The following is a 19,012-nucleotide window of genomic DNA, read 5'->3' on the forward strand; positions in this document are numbered from 1 at the left end:
ACAAATCAGTAATCTGATCACACACTTTCTGAGTTTTAGAAATATATTTCTTAATAGTTTCGAAGAGAGAGAGAGAGAGAGAGAGAGAGAGAAGGAGTGAACTTGTGGAGTCTTTGTTGATCCAGATCAAACACTGTTGTTGTGAGGCACACATTGTGCTGACCACTGCGTCCTTTCTGTGATGTTACAAAGCATGCTCACCATTGCATCATTATTCCAGCATCATCTAAATCCAACAATCACATTATCCAGAATCACAATCTGAAAAACATTTATTTGCTCATCACTTTGAAAACAGCTAAATTAACAAATGCACCGTTCCATCCATCCATCTCACATATTGTGTATTATCATTCAGGGTTACAAATGCTGGAGCAGACCTTAACTGTTCATGGGTGAAGACAGGAAATGCTCTGCAGAGGTCACAACAGTGCAAACTCACAGAAACAGATAAGCACACTGCAATGGGCACGAGGGTTACAAATGTGCCCAAGACAGTCATGGTGCCTCTGTTGTCCTGATCAGGTTCTCCTCCAGCCCACAGGGGGGCAGTGGTGCACCACGCTTTCAACTCGCCAGACCTCATCATGCTGCAGGATGCATTGTGTATGAGTGTGGGAGAAAACTAATCCACAGCAAGTAATTGCATAGAATAATTATCAAGAGTCTTCGTGCGTAATATGTTAAGTAGGCAAGTCAGAAAACACTGTGACCCAAAATGAAAGCATCCAAATTAAAAACAGCTGATCCACTTTACAGATTGAAAATTAGAATAATTCCTTTTCCCCTTTCGTACAGTATAGTCAGCTGTTGCTGCTGTTGTTGCTGATGGCAGAGGAGGAGGGTGTGCAGCATACTCGGATGAAGAGGGCGTGCAGGTTAAGCTTCACAAGCGCAGCCAACAACCAAACCAGGGGGGGCAGTCATGTTCAAAGAGGTCACAATGGCCTGCAGGCTGAGCCGCGCAGAGGAACAACTGTGCTGCTGTCCTCTGCAGTGACATTATTAGTGACACTGTCATTCTGCCATGCGATCCTTGAAGTCTGCGGGCACATAAAGGAGGACAGAGAAGAGTATGACGAATGTCCTGTCTGCTTCATATGCTCACTGGGGCTGGCAATGTAGGCCATACGCACTGTGAATGTCCTCGCAGAAAAGCTGACAGATGATCCATGAAAGCATCTTTTTGTTTATTCCAAGAGTTCCTGCTTCAAGAGTTACCTTCATTTCACTGCAGCTGTGGTTCCTCTTAAGGCGAGACAAGCCTCGCAGAGAAACACGGTGATAAAAGGCAGTTTTGTTGTTGTATTGGTGACATCTGACAGATGTTATTATGGGGTGGGACAAAGGTGACAGGTGAGGGCGCAGAAGTCGGAGTCCTGTCACTCCTCGTAACTGAAAATGTCAGTTACTGGAAGTGTGACACCATTATTATTCTTTTGTTAAATAATGCAAAGAGTCTGAGACAACTTCCCGATACAGCGAGGATCCTCTCTACATAAATCTTTCCCAGGCTGCATTTAAAAGCCTTCATCAGTGAGGCACTGACTTCAGAATCAGAAATCTTACTTTACAAATTCTGTTCTTATCAACCACATTTATTTCACGCTCCATTTAAAATGGGACTGTAGCTCTCAGCAGTCTCACCTCCCAGCAAGACAGTGTCGGTTCCGGACCTTTTGTTTCCCTCCGTGTGTTTGTATGGGTATTGCAACATCTCTGCACAATACAAAAACGTGTATGTTGGAGCCCCACAACATCGGACAGTTTTGGCTTAACATTAAAAAAATAATAATAATTAATCCATTCCTGAAATAGTCTGAAATTCATCACAATGTGTGATAAAAAAAGATCGACTACTCCAAATACCACAGGACATGTTTAAATCAGGGTGAAAATATCTACTTTTCTTTCAGTTTTTTGCCTGTAGGAAATTAATATTATTTGAACTGAAACTTCCCTCTTCTTGGCGCCATGAAGTGTCTTATAACATTGTGGTGGTGGGGCTGGGCGTGGTTGAGCTGGAATGCAGGGGGAGAGAGGGTGGAGCTGGTGCAGAGCTGGGGGGGATAATTGGAATCACCTGTGACTGATTATCGATTGTCTCTCCCCCTCCCCCCTCCCAGTGCTGACTGAGGCTTCGGAGAGATCAGCTCCCGGAGGGAAGGGGCAGATGCTGGGCAGACGTCGGGCAGACGATGGACGGACTGGAGGGTTTTCTGTGCCTGAAAAGGCTCTCCAGGTGTTGTGTTGTGGTGTGACTTGGGGGGGTGATCTGAAAAAAAGCCCTCCAGTGTTTATGTTTTGATTCATGGACCCAAATAAAAGGTGTAAACTTGAACAGGCCTCATGCTGTTCTATGCTGGAGGACTTAAGGGGAGGAAAAAAGATTGAGTCAACACCGTGGCATCCCAGACACTTTCACTACAAAACTGCTATTTTATCTAAATGCAAGCAAATGAAATTGAAACTGTAGTCCAAAAAACAAACAAACAGAAGAGCCAGGTGGGCGGAATGCATATGTTTTCTCCAGTTTCAGTTCACAGGACTGAGTGAGGCTGATCTAGTGGCTTCTCCACCTAAATATCTACATTATTCTTTTTTACTGCCACAGTACAGTTAGAAGGCCTCTTGTCCTTTCCTTTAGCTCCTGCTTTGAGTGCTCTGAATACAGACTCGCAGTTTTCTCATACAGGATGATGCTTGAGTTTACCCACTGAATGCCTTCCCCCTACCTGCCTTGAAATCTAAGCGCTCCTCATTCACTCTGAGGAGCGCTCATCATAATCCCTGTGAAAAATGTTTAACTGTATATGAATCAACCAATAGAAGTGGCATGCGTGGCTCATGTGTATGTAACTAGTAATATGGATTAAAGCTTCTGGCCGAGTTAAAGGATACAGATGGATTTATCTGCTGTAAAATCCTCAAGATTAAGGGTTCATATCGGAAAGGTTGACTAATCGATAACTATTCTTCCAATAACTAATCTTCTCTCCCAGCTTTATCCAGCCTGAGGTGTTTGGGTGAAAGGCAGGGTACCCAGGGCTCATCGATTACTGTGTTTCACAAAGAAACAGGCAATGATCTCCACAGCTGCAACCACTTTGAAGTCAGCATTTGAGCTCATTTCAGAGTTCTGGAAAAGAAAAGAAACTCAACAAAGAAAGGTTCAAACCTGGAACTGTCCATCTGTGTATTTGAAATGTTTGCCTCTGGACTGTTCTCAAATATATGGTCTGTTTGGATTCAAGGTTAAATAATTATTCCCAGAATGTAAAAATGTGCAAATATTTAGATCCATGTGAGGTGTCAGTCGATGTGCATAATACTGACAAAAATCAGGAAAACACTGTTAATGTAGCAAAGTGTTTAAATGAAGTTGTTATTACGTAAGCAGCTTTATTTGGCACATTTCGGCAACAACGTGCTCGACATTAAAAACATGTATGGCTGACAATGATAAAGGTGGCTACTAACAAGAAAAAGACAGATCAAGACAAAGTTAAAATGAAATAAGCACATTGAATTCAAAGACAAGCAGCAGGCATAAGAGCATTAAACAATAGTAACAAGAATTATAGATCCAATGCCACGTCTAATAAATTCTGTCTTTACTGAAGGGCAGCAACAAGCAGAAAGATCTCCAGTTCAGTTTTAGAGAATTCAGAGTTGGAGCCATTCTGCAGTTTTCAGGTAGTTTGCTCCAAATATTTAGTGCAAAGAAAATATGACTGTAGCTTCTACACATGTTTGGTCTATAACTCTGAGGACACTGAACAGAAAGGAGGTTTGATCGTGATGACCTGAGAGGTCTGAATGGCTCTTAACACAACGGAAGGTCTGAGATGTATTTTAGGAATTAAAACAATCCAGACATTTAAAGTCCATATACTGTATTATAAAATCTGTGTGAATAACGAGAAGCCGGTGTAAAGACCTGACGTAGTTCACTGTCTTGGTGTCCATCAAGACTCGAGTAGCAGCAGATTTTTTTCTTAATAAAGACCAGCCAAGCCAGTGTTACAGCAGACAAGCTGATTGAAGACAAACACATGGATTACATTCTCTTATCTTTAGCTTTGTGATTGTTTTGACATCACTGCTCAGACTCAGGCAGATAGATGGAGTGGGCCCAGGATAGAGCCTTGAGGAACTCCACATGTAATTCTGTTGAGCTCAGACGTCAATTCACCCATCGACACCCACAGAAGTTCCTGTCCTTTAGAGAGAAAACTGTGTGATTGTTGAAAAAAAGTTTTGATTTTTCTAATAGTTGAAACTACTACATATTTATATTCTGCATTGAGGTTTCATTAAAATTAGCTTTATGAGGAGGTTGTTGTCATTTTGCAAATTAGTTGTTTGGTTTTGTTAAAATGTAGATCTTTCCATAATGTGTGCCACAACAAGAGAAAAACTTCAAACTTCAAATCAACATTATTCTTGCGCTATTTTACCGGTCCAACCCGATCAAGATGATTGAGTTATATGTGGCCTCTGACCTGAAATGTGTTTGACACCCCTGATTTAAAGTTATACTTAAGTAAAACCTACCAAGCAGTGTGGTTGTCTGCCCTTTTTAACCTTTGCCATATGATGTACATGTCAGTGTTTTAATCTTTTTGATTTAGGACTAATTTAACCCTATTTGAAGTGTGTGTGTGTGTGTGTGTGTGTGTGTGTGTGTGTGTGTGTGTGTGTGTGTGTGTGTGTGTGCGTGTGTGCGTGTGTGTGCGTGCGCACATACAATAATTTATTACAAACGTGTTAGCAGAGAATTTCGTCATCTCCAACGCAACAAAAAAAAAAAAAAAGAAATGTGAGGGCGAAAAGAGTATTTATTAGGAAATAACTTCAAAAACGTACATATGCCCTAAAGTTGTGATTCTCAAAACATGCAGGCAAGAGAGAGTCTCTGCATCGGCTCTCAAAATGCTTTCTTTGGAGAAAACAGCCTCCCTTGTGTGTCTGTGTGTGTTTCAGAAATGATGCACTGATGCATCACTGTTCGGATTCACAGTCCATTAGCTGCTGCAGAGCTAGCACAACTTCAGCGGAGTGCAAGTGGTCCTGATGATTTTGGCTGCAGGCTTTCATTAAAATATAGATCAAAGAGATCAAATTGATAAAAGTCTAGAAGGAAGGATAAACCGTGTCGCCACCAGAAATTAAATTTTATGATCAGATGCGAGGGAATCAAACATCGAACATGGGAAATCCCAGTCTTTACCCTCACTCCATCATCTATTTCACATGCTCCTCAATCATTTAATTTAATGTTACTGATATTTCAACTTCAAGTCATTGAAGTCCAACCACCACACATCCTATGAAAAATTAAGCCGGTACAAGTCCTCTGTCAGCATAAAGAAAATGGCTGGAGCAGAGTGTTGCTGATCTGTTGTCTTTGGACAGAGGCCCAACTTCAGAGAGACGAATGAGTCTGAACCTGTGCAGAATAGTATATGAGGGCATTCGGGATGTGCGGAGGAACTTTCAGCAGCTTGCAGGAGAGAGAGGAGACACAGTGGACACAGGGGATGAAGACTGATGAGATGAACAGAGATGCAATGAGGAGAGACAGTCATGCTGAACATCAGGTGAAGGGTCTTCTGCTATTTCTTTTGCCTTGGGCGAATGAGAAACTTAATGGGGGCTCATAGAAGAGGCAAAGCCAAAGTAACACAATGTTCTCACATTTATTCGGAGCTTAACAACCTACCTACTTTTACTTTTATAGAAACAAAATAGACACATGAAACATTTCCTTCGATATTCAGAATTTTTTAAGTAGTAAAAAGCCAGCTGGCTTGTTGTAGTTCACTAATGACAAGCTTTCTATATTAGACTATATACTGCAGACTCAGGCAAAATCTTTTTTTTTTTTTTTTTTTTGAAAGCAGCTACCTCCGACACCAAAAATTTTACCTGTTAAAAATATAATCTTCAGCATGTGATTACCTCCGCGTGTGGGCTCTGTGTATTATACAGGCATGAATGGGGAAGCCAGCTGTACAGTGAAATGACTGGTGCAGTCATCTTTTCTTCAACACATCTCATTCTCATGGCCATCACATATCTTCCCTGGCTCTGCCTTCCACACAGCAACCGATACCTGTTTATTTTGCTGCATTTGCCGTTGTGCAGAGACCCGGACTGCATCGCACTGCATTTCTACAACTGTCAGAAACTCAAACCGGGCCGACAAATGACAATAAACACAGACATAATGAAGGCTGTTGCCAGGCAGCTGGAAGAGACTCAGATATTAGGACAACAATAAGAGTACCAAATAAATAAATCTTGTTTGTTGTCCATGCAGGTGTAGGTAATGATATGAATTGATACGACATGATGTGATATGATCGATAATCATGTGAAAGGATACCATGAAATTTGAAATGACACAATACAGAGATATACGATGCATTCGATTTATGATTTATGACTGAATCGACAATGTATCAAATGGACATACAGTGGAAAAAAAACGTATGTTCACTCAGGCATGATAGCCATTTTAACACATTTGAGTGTAATCTGAGGTTAATTATGATATTATTATAAACATGATGGCCATTTTGATCCTTTTGATATAATCGTACTCACAATTACGTGTTAGCATGGCTTCATCTGACAACTAACTCTGAATAGACAAAATAATTTTCCTTTTTTTTAATCAAACGATGACCAACATTTTTCAAATTCTTGTAAATTTACGAGCATAGCATCTTCTTCACCTTAAATGTCTGACCTGCTGAATGTGGTAAAATAGTGAGAGAGGCCTACAGCTGCATCCTGCAGGCGTGCACAGTGTGGTGAGCATCCTCATGAGTTAGCGATCAGCCAGCTGGGAACTGGTAGTTAGGTGGGGACGTCAACCGCCGCCTGATAACTGTGACCTTTGCACCTGCTCGGAGGAAAGGCGGCTCCCAAAATGAAAACATAATACCACCATGATTGTTTTTTCTTTATCTGCTTTTTGACTCCCGAAGATGCGATGCCGGTTTGAGATGAGCGTTGCACCCGGGCCGTGTGAGCCGGAGTTACTTAAAGGTCTTCTGTTGCTGTGAAAGCACACAGAGGAGGAGTGTTGTGTCATGATGCACATGCCAATTAGGGAAAAAACACACCCGGGGGACAAGGCTGCTGTTGATGAGGAGCCATGTGTCGATCCCCGGGGGAGGCGGAGGGAGCCACAACCAGGAAGAAAATAACAGGAGTTGTGATAAAAAGGTATCAGAGAAGAGAGAGAGAGGGAGAGAGGAAAAAAAATTGGGGACTTCCAATACTCAGGTGTAATGTGGCCCTTCCCTGTCAGGGTGATTTATGAGCAACAGAAATATTGTAATATTCCTGCTGCAAATCAGAGGAGCGGGGAGCAGGAGAGGAAGGAGCAGGAAGACGCCGAAGACAAACACGTCGGGCAGAGAGGAGAAATAAACATGAACTGAAACTAGAGAGGTAAACTGCATGCAAACAATAAGTGTGCATGACATTTAGAAAAACTCTTGATGCACCGCCTGCACCTTCACACCGCAGCGAAGCTTTCACGGCTGTTTAAAGCAGCAGTGCACTGGGAGCGCATGTGAAGTCTGCTCATACAGTGAAGGTGGGAGCTTTCTTAATGGACTTCTGCAGAGATGACTCAACTTCTTGCCCCCCTGCGTGTGCGTGCACGTCACTTTACGGGCCAGGCGTGGAGCAAAACATTAAAACTGCTTGGATTTCTCAGCGGGAGACTTCTTGAGGTTGTGAGAGAGAGCCGGAGCTCCTCTCGGTGGGATTCTTTGTTTCAGTCCGGGTTGTTTTTGCTCACCGGTACGGCTGCATATACATGTATCCATTGCTCATTATGTGGCTTTAATTAACCTTATCGCTGCACGACATGCACAGAGAGAAAAGGAAGGCAGTGTGCAGAATGTGATAACCTTGGAACACGGTCCAGTGTGTCACTGCATGCACTTCCTCTTTGAACTTATTGCTTTGCGGCCTCTCTTCCACCGTTATTGCATTTGTTTATGTACCAACATGTGACCTGCAACCCCCCCAAACACACACACATTCTGACACATGCCTGTGTTTTATGAACTCAGGGGGCTCATATATTACATTACTCATGAAGCCCAAATGAACTGCGATACAAGTGTGTGGCATTTCCAAGATTATTGAACACAATTCAATGTACATGACACATTTGACCTTCTTTCAGTCTTTTCTTCTTTCTTTCTAATTATTTCACATCCATCCATCCATCCATCCATCCATCCATTTTCTACCGCTTATCTGGGACCGAGTCGTGGGGGCAGCAGTCTCAGCAGGGATGCCCAGACTTCCCTGTCCCCAGACACTTCCTCCAGCTCCTCCGGGAGGATCCCAAGGCGTTCCCAGGCAAGCCGAGAGACATAGTCTCTCCAGCGTGTCCTGGGTCTTCCCCGGGGTCTCCTCCCAGTTTGACATGCCCGGAACACCTCCCTAGGGAGGCGTCCAGGAGGCATCCTGAACAGATGTCCGAGTCACCTCAGCTGGTCCCTCTCGATGCGGAGGAGTAGCGGCTCTACTCCGAGCTCCTCCCTGGTGACTGAGCTCCTCCCCCTGTCTCTGAGGGAGCGCCCAGCCACCCTACGAAAGAAACTCATTTCGGCCGCTTGTATCCGGGATCTTGGCCTTTCGGCCATGACCCAAAGTTCATGACCATAGATGAGGGTGGGAACGTAGATTGACCGGTAAATCGAGAGCTTCGCCTTTCGGCTCAGCTCCTTCTTCACCACAACAGACCGATACAACGACCGCATCACTGCAAATGCTGCACCGATCCGCCTGTCAAGTTCACGCTCCATCCGTCCCCCACTCGTGAACAAGACCGCAAGATCCTTAAACTCCTCCACTTGGGCCAGGGTCTCTCCACCAACCTGGAGGGGGCAAGCCACCTTCTTCCGGTCGAGGACCATGGCCTCGGATTTGGAGGTGCTGATCCTCATCCCTGTCGCTTCACACTCGGCTGCGAACCGCCCCAGTGCATGCTGTAGGTCCGGGTTCGATGAAGCCAACAGGACAACATCATCTGCAAAAAGCAGAGATGAAATCCTGTGGTTCCCGAACCGGGCCCCCTCCGGCCCCTGGCTGCACCTAGAAATTCTGTCCATAAAGATTATAAACAGAACCGGTGACAAAGGGCAACCCTGCCGGAGTCCAACATGCACTGGGAACAGGTCCGACTTACTGCCGGCAATGCGGACCAGACTCCTACTCCAGTCATACAAAGACTGGACGGCCCTTAACAAGGGGCCCCGGACTCCGTATTCCCAGAGCACCCCCCACAAGACACCATGAGGGAGTCGAACGCCTTCTCCCACGAACCCTTGAGCACCCTATGGAGGGTATAGAGCTGGTCCACTGTTCCACGACCAGGATGAAAACCGCATTGTTCCTCCTGAATCTGAGGTTCGGCTATAGGTCAGATCCTCCTCTCCAGTACCCTGGCATAGACTTTCCCGGGGAGGCTGAGGAGTGTGATCCCCCTATAGTTGGAGCACACCCTCCGGTCCCCCTTTTTAAACAGGGGGACCACCACCCCGGTCTGCCAATCCAGAGGCACCGTCCCCGACCGCCACGCGATGGTGCAGAGACGTGTCAACCAAGACTGTCCCTGCACATCCAGAGACTTAAGGTACTCGGGGCGAATCTCGTCCACCCACGGTGCCTTGCCACTAAAGAGCTTGCCAACCACCTCGGTGACTTCAGCTTGGGTGATGGACGAGTCCACCTCTGGGACCTCAGCCTCTGCTTCCTCTACGGAAGACGTGGCGATGGGATTGAGGAGGTCCTCGAAGTATTCCTTCCACCGTCCAACAATATCCCCAGTTGAGGTCAGCACCTCCCCACCTCCACTGTAAACAGTGTTAGTGGAGACCTGCTTTCCCCTCCTGAGGCGCCGGACGGTTTGCCAGAATTTCTTCGAGGCCGACCGATAGTCCTCCTCCATGGCCTCCCCGAACTCCTCCCAGACCTGAGTTTTTGCCTCCACAACCGCTTGGGCTGCAGTTCGCTTGGCCTGCCGGTACCCATCAGATGCTTCGGGAGTCCCATGAGCCAGCAAGGCTCGATAGGACTCCTTCTTCAGCTTGACAGCAGCCCTTACTTCTGGTGTCCACCACCGGGTTCGGGGGTTGCCGCCACGACAGGCACTGGAGACCTTATGACCACAGCTCCGAGCAGCTGCTTCGACAATGGAGGTGGAGAACATGGTCCACTCGGACTCAATGTCCCCAGCCTCCCTCGGCACATGAGAGAAGCTCTCCCAGAGGTGGGAGTTGAAAGCCATGCTGACAGAGGGTTCTGCCAGACGTTCCCAGCAGACCCTCACAACACGTTTGGGTCTGCCAAGTCTGTCCGGTTTCCTCCTTCGCCAGCGAATCCAACTCACCACCAGGTGGTGATCGGTCGACAGTTCTGCTCCTCTCTTCACCCGAGTGTCCAAGACACGAGGCCGGAGGTCAGATGACACAACAACAAAGTCGATTATCGACCTCCGACCTAGGGTGTCCTGGTGCCAAGTGCACTTATGGACACCCCTGTGTTCGAAAATGGTGTTTGTTATGGACAAACTGTGACTAACACAGAACACCACTCGGGTTCAGATCAGGGAGGCCGTGCGATCCAATCACCCCTTCCAGGTCTCACCGTCGCTGCCCACGTGAGCGTTGAAGTCCCCCAGTAGAACAATGGAGTCCCCAGATGGAGTACTATCCAGCACCCCTCCCAGGGACTCCAAGAAGGCCGGGTACTCTGCACTGCTGTTCGGCCCATAAGCCAAAACAACAGTGAGGCACCTGTCCCCGACCCGAAGGCGCAGAGATGCGACCCTCTCGTTCACTGGGGTGAACTCCAACACATGGCAGCTGAGCTGTGGGGCTATAAGCAAACCCACCCCAGCCCGCTGCCTCTCACCGCGGGCAACGCCAGAGGAGTGGAGTCCAGCCCTTCTCGAGAGGTTGGGTTCCAGAGCCCAGGCTGTGTGTGGAGGTGAGCCTGACTAGATCTAGCCGGTACCTCTCAACCTCCCTCACAAGCTCGGGCTCCTTCCCCTCCAACGAGGTGACTTTCCATGTCCCTAGAGCCAGTCTCTGCATCCAGGGATCAGGTCCCGGGCACCCTGCCATCGGCTGCCACCCAATCCACATTGCACCCGGCCCCTACGGTTCCCTCTGTGGGTGGTGAGCCCACCGGAGGTCAGGCCCACGTCGTCCCTTCGGGCTGAGCCTGGCCGGGCCCCGTGGGCAAAGGCCCGGCCACCAGGCGCTCGCTTATGAGCCCCAACTCCAGGCCTAGCTCCAGGGTGGGGCCCCGGCTGCGCCATACCGGGCGACGTAACGATCTTTGTTGTCTCTCTTCTCATAAGGGCTTTTGAACTGCTCTCAGTCTGGCCCATCACCTAGGACCTGTTTGCCATGGGAGGAGACCCTACTAGGGGGCATAAAGCCCCCCGGCAACATAGCTCCTGGGATCATCCGGGCTCTCAAACTCCCCCACCACGTTAAGGTGGCAGTTCTAGGGGGAGTATTTCACATCTTTGTTTTTAATTTGTCTCTCTTAATGAGTTTGTTTCTTGTCATTTTGCCTCTTCATAGTTTTTGAATCAATAACTATGGTAGTTATTTGTCTAAGTTGATAATTTAATGTTTTTTTCATATCGTTTACCATATATTTGTTTTCTTCTTGTGAGAATTTAATATCATTTTTTGCATTTTTTGTGATTGTTCAGTTTCTTTTGGGATTTTTGGTGTGTTGTTGTAATTTTTATGGGCCGTTCTGTGTATGTATTTATTTCTTAATATTTATCTTTTTCTTATCATGTTTTGTGATTGTTTTTTAATCACTATTCGTGATTATTGTATGCCTTTTTGGTAATATTGTGTTTTTTAGTGGGGCTCTTTTATTTTTGGTTGCTCTCTATTTGAAGTTTTCATTTTTTTCTCTTTATTTAAAGGTCATTTACTCACTTTGTGATCATTCTGCATTTGTTTTAAATCTTTTTTGGTGACTGTTAAGGGGATTATTTTGCATTTCTTTTTGATTTTGTATGTTTTTGGGGTTGTTTTGTGGTAATTTTTTGTCATTTAATGATTGATTTAGAGGGTTTTTGATTCTGTTTTGTGATATTTTTAGGTCCCTGTGGTGTTTTTGGGCTTGTTTTTTGATTCCCTCACTGTTTTGATTTGTCAAGAAGTGATATGTTTTCATCTGTATAGACAAATAGAAGTGGATCTAAATTTTCAACTAAAATGAACCAAACTGACATATAGATTTATAGTCAGAATCAATTTTTGGCTTCTATTTAAAAAACCTTGTGTAAAATTGTAACAGAGATAAACTAATTTACAGCTCCACAATAGAGGAGGGATGAAGCGTTTGTTGTTGAAATGTTCCTACGGAGCGGCGCATGTCTTTCACTGATATGCTGATGGGAACCAAACAGGGTCATTCAGCGTCACTCCCACACAGGTGTGTTTCATGGGCACTTCCCCGTCTGAACAAACAGGACCGCATTAACATTCCTCCCATCACAACACACACACACACACACACACACACACACACACACACACACACACACACACACACACACACACACACTCACACACGTCGTGGAAAATTCCACTTCAGGTACAACATTCACAGCGTTGCCTCCTGTCATTAGTGATGAATAATAGGCGATGCAGAGGGAGAAAATTCACAGGCTGCCCGTCTAATAATAACGACATGCGGAGTCAGGAAGCCGGGAGATGTGAGGAGCGATGCAGGAGGAGCAGAGAGAGATGAAATGAAAGGGGGCAGAGGGGGGATTAGCTACAGCTATTAGCAGCTTCTAAAGTAATCACACTCATTAGTTGCTATCAGATTGGGTTAGATGGTTATAAAACAAAGGAGGGAGAGGGGGAGACGCGCCGGGCTCCAACCTACTTATTTCTGCTTTTCCTCCTCAGCACTTTGCAGCTGACAGAGTGTCTGTCAGAGCCAGTCCTGGAAGAATTATTCATATTTCAAAGTTTTTTTTTAAAGTGTTATTCTTGAATATAAATACATTTCTGCAACAAAAAAAAGAGTATTAGTTCCATAAATGCAAAAAATTCTTTGACCATAAATGTTTTGACTTGGTTGTTTGACCACATTATGTTTAATTTAAGCTGTTCACATAAGCTGTCACATTTTGTTCAGTCCGATGCAGATTTAATGCCATCCGATCAGGAGGTGAGAGACTGCTAAGTAAAGTAATAAAAGGTTTAAAATGAACGTTTCTGTGAAAAGAAGGTTATTAATGTACTGTTATGTCTTCAGAGAATGATTTCCAGAGCAAAACGACAGCCTCTTCCTCACTGAGAGTACCGCTGCTCGAGTGGGAGAGAGAGAAGTGACAAAGAAAATCGAATCCGCCTTGGATGGCACTTCTCACTTTCTCTTCAACACGCTGTGGCATATTGGCAGATCACCGAGGAGCGATGAAGGACAAGTCTGAAGCCATCCCAGGTAACCGTTCTAACTGCCGTCGCAGTCAGTCGCTGCGGATTAGCAGCTCATTCAGCCACTCGTGTGTCTCAGATGCTGCGTTAATTAGAATGAGACAAAAGGGAAGGCTGGACAACCTGGAAACATGGCGCCTCGGGTCAACTCGCACGCCTTTTTGATCACTAATGTAGAACACTAAGCTCAGAGATAAGAGATCACATGTAGTTCCTATAGATTTTTATCAAAGAGAATTTGAAATAGTAGATGTAATATGGTGCATTCCAAATCAATCATTCCATTCAGTTTCTATTAACTTTGACACCTAAGAATCAGAACTAATACAGCTTTAATAAAATATCAAATTAGAAACAGCTCAATGAAAAACAACAGTTCATGTCTTATTTGGTGTTTTCACACCCTCCTATCAGCTGGAATAAACCCTCCCTGGGCCACAGGCCACATGTTTGACACCCGATATTGAGAACGGATGAAATCCCGACACTGGGGACAGAAAATGAAGCTGAGAAGAAGAGTTAGACTGTTCACGTGACAGCTTTGTGAGTGAAAACGTGTCGTTTTTGTGTTTTTATTTTTAGAAAACTTTCCCATTTGCACGGCAGCGTTTTGAGAACAATGCCTGTTCATACAGAAACGGCAGGGATTGTGAAAACGATGTGATGAGCATGCCAGGCCACTAATGGGCGCTGCTGTTTGAAACCACGCACAGGCACAGAGACAATTACGTTCTAAACACTGGTTGTACTTGAATGGAAGTTACATTTAAAACAACATGAAGAAAAAAAAACCCCTCAATGATGCACTTATTTTGCCACGAACTCATCTGTACATTTGCTTCTTTAGCTCTGGTCAACATAATAAAAGCTCCTGTCTTTTATAAGACTCTTTCTGGATGAGGCACATGTTTCTTTACCTCCGCAACACAGGAAATGGAATTCCCTTCTGAACCGTGGGACTGTGGGGCAGAGGAGTGAGAGTCCAGAGCTGCTTCGGCTTCTGCTGCAGGAGAATTTGGAGTGATTGTGCATTTCAGCTGCGTCCAGCGGAGATGTTGCTGAAATGGTTTTCATGAATAATTTTCACTTTATCCAGCGGAGCAGAAAACATATTGGGACAGGCAAAGAGGGAAAAGACAGGAGTAAATTACAGCGATAGAGGGGATGTGAACTCTGGGTGGCGACACGTTTTTGTGAGCGTGTACAGCACCTCTCCAGACATTCGCTGACGTGGCTGTCCGGACGCAGCCGTATTGACGAGAAGCCCGAAACACACAAACGGTGGCCAGCGCTGTCGAAGTTTATTAAGGAGAACAACAGCAGTTTATCAGAGGAGGTGTTTTGCAGAAGACAGTGAAGAAGTGTCTTTTCTTGACCAAATTAAGTCATTAATCACAAATTTATACGGAGGCCTATAATATTTACATCACATAGTACAAACTCCAGGCTGATTTATTGCCACACAGCCTGTTTTCGGGAATAAGGTAACTGGCAAACATCCTGCAGACTAGTACACTTTTCCAGTCAGATTTAGGTTACATGATCGAGAACTTGAGAATCGAGACTTGAGACTATTTTTATATTGAAGGTAAGAAAAAAAGCAAATGCACCATGTAAACTGAACCTGCAGGAGACGGCGCTGCTTCCCTCAGCTCTGTGAAATCATTATTGTCCTGCAGCTTCTTGTTTTTTTGGCTGCACGCTACAAAACTTTACAGTTTTTATTTGTTTTTTTTGTTTGTTTTTTTACCCCCTCTGCCTCCATTGACCTCAATTTCAGGGAATCGGCTGGAGCTGTACTTTGTGGACCATTTTGTGCTCAGCTCCTCATATCGGGCAGGAGAAGTTACCAGCAAGCTGGTGAACATGATAGACTTTAGAAGCATCCATGCAAAAGATGGGATCAAACCAGAAGCAAAAAATAGTGAATTTTGAATGAAATATAAAACTCCAGGAAGCCCTTTCTTCGCACGTCTTCTTGTCATTTGTGAGATTTAATGATACAATAAATAAAGTTGACGATAAAATGATAAAATAAAACTGAGGCTGAGACGAATATATTTCAAAGTAAATGTTTGGCCATCATTTTATCCCATAAAGTCAAAAAATGAAAACGTTAACAATCCAAAACCATAAGTCCAACAGGTGTGATTGTTAACCAGGTGCCACATAACTGTTTATGAGCGCTATTACTGCTAATATCCCAGATTTGATTCTGGGCTTGGAGGCTTTTCCAGTTGGCACAAGGAAACTAAATTAATCCTGTGATTAGCTTGGTGAGCAGAGGACAGAAACCGTACAGCTCTCCGGGGATCTGACGGGGGTCAAGGGTCATGCTCAGGGACTTTGTTAACCTCCAGACCAAGAACACAGGGGGAGATGGGGAACTGAACCCACGACCTTCTGTAACAGCTGAGCGCCGCCTCCAAAACTGTCCAGAATATGACACCGACTGACACAATAACTGTATGATTTAAAGCATAGCAGTCGTAGTATTGCAGGAGTCCAGTCCGATTTTCAATCACAGTCTGAGCCAAAAGGCTGGATGTGTGACAAACAGCGCTCCCCGCAGGCTCTCCCCCCGTCGGAGTGAGCGAGAATCACCAGACGCAACAGACTCAGGAAAAAAAAAAAACAAAAAAAAGGAAGGAAACTACTGGAGGAGGAGGGAGCTGGATGTTTGAACCATCACTCTAGATGAGCTGAGAAAATATGAGTAAAGCAAGCACTGGACAATGAGGTAAGCGCAACACTCATACCCAATGCATAGCACAGGGAAAAACTCAAATACAACAGAGGAAAATATGAGACATGGAGACAACGACTATTCCACCACCATGGAGTTTCAAACATCTGAATACACTGAACATATAAGTCTGGATATGGAATACGATATTGATCCAGATAATCATTTCTTTGCTTGCATGGGAAATAACTGTGGATACTACACAGATGAAACGTACAACCAAATCAAGAAGTATGGCAAATTCTCTGTGATTCATATCAACAGTAGAAGTCTTTATAGGAACTTTGAACATATTCAGAACTACTTACAACAATTCACTCAATCTTTCAATATAATTGCAATATCCGAGACATGGATTGGCGAACAGAGGGAGATGAACTTTAAGTTGGATGGATATGACTTTTTACATGTGGACCGAAAAACCAAAGGTGGAGCAGGAGGAGGAGTTGGATTATTTGTCGACAAGAATCTGAAATTCAATGTTGTGGAGAACATGTCTATGGCAATCGAAAACCTGTTTGAGTGTTTAACAATTGAGATTCAAAGAGATAACAACAAAAACATAATTTTCAGTTGTATTTATAGAATGTCAGGCTCTTGCATAGTTCAATTTAGTGAGAAAATGGAAGAATTGTTTGCTGGAAAATTAACAAAAACCATAGTCGTGTGTGGAGACTTCAACATTGACCTGCTTAATCCAGATAGTAACAAGATCATTGAGAATTATATTGATACAATATACAGATTAAATTTGTATCCTAAGATTACTCGACCCACTCGAATAACATCTCGCAGTTCTACATTAATCGACAATATTTTGACCAATGATATTCTTAATGACTCAACCAGTGGACTGTTAGTATGTGATATAAGTGACCATCTACCAGTATTTACAATCTTTGCTAGCGGCTGCACATCTGATCAACAGGAGCAAAGAAATCAGTATGTAAGGATAAGAACAGAGGAATCAATAAATGCTTTCAAAAGTGACTTAACAACACAGAACTGGGAAGAGGTGTACAATAAAAGAAACGTGCATGATGCATATGATGTGTTTATTAAAATATTTCAAATGTTGTATGATAAAAATTGTCCCTTAAGGAAAAGAAACAAAAGTTTTCAACAGAAAGGTAATCCCTGGATGACTAAGGGATTGCGGAATGCCTGTAGGAAGAAGAATTTGCTTTATAAAAAATTCATCAAATCAAGAACTAAAGAAACTGAAAATAAATACAAAGCATATAAAAATAAACTAACTAACATTATCAGAACTGCAAAGAAAGATTATTTATGTAAATTATTGGATAACAATAGAGATAATATGAGAGAACTATGGAAAATACTGAACAATGTAATACATAAATCCAAAGGAAAGGTATGTTACCCCAAGCACTTCACTGTGGAAGGAAAAGAAAATGATAATATGATGGATGTGGCAAATTGTTTCAATAAGTTTTTTGTAAATATTGGAAGTGACCTAGCTGAAAAGATTCCAGATGTGGGGAGAGACACAGGCAATCATAATTTTATAAATCGTAATCTGAGTTCAATGTTCCTGAGAAATGTTGAAGAAAAAGAAGTAATTCAGGTAGTTTCAGCATGCAAAAACAAAACATCACGTGATTGCAATGATATTGACATGATTCTTGTCAAAAATGTTATTGAATGTATTTCAAAGCCACTCACCTACATCTGCAATCTATCTTTTCAAACTGGGACATTTCCGAATCAAATGAAAGTAGCCAAAGTAATTCCAGTGTATAAAGCCGGGGACAAACATGATTTTACAAATTATAGACCAGTCTCACTACTTTCTCAATTCTCCAAAATATTAGAAAAACTTTTTGTTGCTCGTTTGAATACATTTCTGGAAAAAAATAAAATACTTAATGAAAGTCAGTACGGATTCAGGTCAAAGAGGTCAACTGCATTAGCACTTCTGGATTCTGTTGAGGAGATAGCAAATTCGTTGGAGAATAAAATGTACACAATCGGAATATTCCTTGACCTCCAGAAGGCTTTTGACACCATTAACCATGATATTTTAATAGATAAGTTAGAGAGATATGGGATCCGAGGGAGAGTATTGGACTGGGTAAAGAGCTATCTGACTGACCGAAAACAATTTGTACAACTTGGAGATTTCTGTTCTTTATTGTTGGATGTTTCTTGTGGTGTCCCACAGGGGGCAGTATTGGGCCCCATTTTATTTATTCTTTATATAAATGATATATGTAAAGTTTCAGATGTTCTCAAGTTAGTTTTGTTTGCTGATGATACGACTATTTTTTGTACTGGGGATGACCTCCAGGCATTAGAGCAGGAGATGAATACAGAATTGAAAAAAATTAAATCGTGGTTAGATAGAAACAAATTGTCATTAAACTTGGGGAAAACCAAGTTAATGGTGTTTGGAAACATGGGAACAAATGATGTTGAAATTAAGTTGGATGATAAAATTATTGAAAAAGTAAATGAAATAAAATTCTTAGGAGTATTAATAGATGATAAAATTAATTGGAAATCACATATAAGCCATGTTCAAAGAAAAGTTTCAAGAAGTATTTCAGTAATAAATAAGGCAAAACATGATCTAAATAAAAATTCATTGCGTATACTTTATTGTTCATTAGTTTTGCCATATTTTACTTACTGTGCAGAAGTATGGGGAAATAACTATAAAACAGCATTACACCCTCTTGTCATTTTACAGAAGAAAGCAATCAGAATAATACATGGTGTC

The sequence above is a fragment of the Salarias fasciatus genome, chromosome 10, assembly GCF_902148845.1.
Source record: "Salarias fasciatus chromosome 10, fSalaFa1.1, whole genome shotgun sequence".
Classification (NCBI taxonomy): domain Eukaryota; kingdom Metazoa; phylum Chordata; class Actinopteri; order Blenniiformes; family Blenniidae; genus Salarias; species Salarias fasciatus.